Source organism: Lithobates pipiens, unplaced genomic scaffold, assembly GCF_037356315.1.
Source record: "Lithobates pipiens isolate NorthernLeopardFrog02 unplaced genomic scaffold, aLitPip1_a1.2 Scaffold_8, whole genome shotgun sequence".
Taxonomy (NCBI): Eukaryota; Metazoa; Chordata; class Amphibia; order Anura; family Ranidae; genus Lithobates; species Lithobates pipiens.
Window position 1 is genome coordinate 626,294,763 of NW_027507903.1, and position 2,436 is coordinate 626,297,198.

Consider the following 2,436-nt stretch of genomic DNA (forward strand, 5'->3'; position numbering starts at 1 on the left):
ATGGAGCTGGGTGTCATCACTAGTTGTTAACAAATAGGTGGTGCCTGCCTTCACTGGTGTCCTTCATAACCCTTGACAGTGGGAATCTACCATGCGTAACAGCAGACGTAGTACTTCTATTATGATGTTTGGCTCGTGCCAAACAGGTTACTGTTCATGAACCTTGAGGCCATGCCTACTGAGGAATGATTGGCAGGTATGGACACTTCTGCCTCAGTGAGGCCACCTTCTAAGAATAATTCAAGTACATGTTCCCAGCAGCTACATGAATTTGTTGAAAATACCTACTAATTTGGTATGGATGAAGAAGAGAATTCTAATCACAAATATGTATTACAAATATTTATTACATTGCAGCTTACCAGTCCTTAGATTTAGTGGCTGTGTAAGTTTTCTTTGATTAAGTGAGTAAGAAAAACCCTGTTGATCCTGTCAGAAACCCTGCATATTTTCCTGTGACTTTAACTTAAATCTAAGTGTTATCTGTCTTTCATATCATTTTAGGATAGCTACAAATTCACCTTCCAACAGGTAATAGAGATGAAGCAAGGAGGACATGTTTGTAGAGCAGTCAAGGGTGTGAACATTGCCCCTCCATAGAAGGACCTTTGCTACCCTAGTTCAGAATAAAGCTTGGTACACACTATTCATTTTTTTCCATTCAACCCATCATGTTGAATGGAAAAAAACCTGTCAGCTCTGGTTGGAGCCGCTATACTAACTATGCAAAGTTAGAATAGCGATCTCCCCCACTGAGCTATTGTGTTCTGACAGGGGACTGCCCCCCCCCCCCGCCAGAACAGTCTGATTGGCGCTCTCTGCCATTGGCTGAGAGCGCTGATTGGGAGTCATTCGGCTGCTGGTTTTCAAGCATCCATGTCTCACAGAAGCTGGCCAAATGGCAGACTGACATAAGAAGATAATATTAGAATTGTTAGTACAGTACAGGATTTATATAGCACCAACAGTTTGCTCAGCACTTTACAACATGAAGGCAGACAGTACAGTAACCATAAGATTCAAGACAAGAAGAATCACAGGGCCCTGCTAGTTAGTGATTACAATCTAAAGGGGAGGGTCAAGGTAATAACTGTGGGGGGTGAGCTGATAGAGAAAATAAAAGTTCAATTGTTAGTGTCACACTTACCTCTAATGCAGGTCAGACACTATAGCTAGCTTCTGCGCTCCTCACCTATAGCAGGCCTACCGGTACTTGGTTGGCCCCAGGACTTGGTTGGCCCCAGGACAATTCTATAATGCCTGCCCACCACACCAGGCCAGGCACAAAGTGAGCAAAGCAAATGGATACTTTCAGTTGGCAGATAAGCAGAGTGGTCCATTGACAGTCCAAGTACAAGGCAAGCAAGGTTCAGAATAGTTAGGGTCAAAGCCATAATCAAATGATGGGTAGAGTTTAGAGAGTAGTTGATATCCAATCTGAGGTCATCAATGGGAAATCCAAACTAACAGAGCAGGGCGGACAAACAGGGAGCTTGGAGCACATGCAACATATGCAATATCAAAAGGGTGAGACTGCAGGCTTGGTTGGCTTAAATTAGGTTTGGTCTCCAGCCAGAGACTGACCACAACAATCACCTTACAAGTGGACAGACAGACAAGGATACATCATAGCCAAAACCAGTATACTGGACTGATAGTTGTGGCAGCAATCTCACCAGAGAAATCAAGGGAAGGGGAGGAAATCATAGGGGAGGAAATATTACAAGCTCAGATTTTGATAAATTGAGCTTGAGGTGGTGTGACATCCATACTGATATATCTGTTAGGAAATTAGTAATGGTAGAGGAGATTGATGGGGTGAGTTGGGGGGTAGACAGATAGATGTGAGTGTTGTTGGCATATAAATGTACATTCATGGAGACTAAGGGAATGTATTTTTTTCTGAGAAGGAGGGAGTTGTCAACCATTTCAAAGCCAGCAGAGAGGTCCGAGGGCAAGGGTTAAAAAAGTAGTAGGTGTGGTGCTGTTCTTGTATCCAGGGATCTAAATGCTCCAAAATCCAATTCCAAAAGTGAAAGTTGCTCTTCAGTCATATGTCCTTAGTGCTGGTGCCCCTAAAGCCCCCTAACAGTGCCCCTAAAGCAGGGGTGTCCAACCAGTGGCCGGGGACTACATGTGGCCCGCAGAACCCTCTGATGTGGCCTGTGACCTCCTGCTCTGACGTGGCGGGTTGGCAAGCCCAGATTGCAGGTTGTCTACCCGCCAGGCCAGAGCATCAGTGTTGTTAATGAAGCCAGCGGTAGAGGAAGCAAGCAACTGGCTTAAGCAAGCAGCTGGCTTAATAAGCCAATGCTTACTGTATAGCACTGGCTCCTGTCATAGATGGAGTGATACCAAATGCACTCTGCCTGGGACAGCAAGTTTATTACTAAAATCACAGCGTATATATGGACATATCTGTTCTGCAGTGGTTAC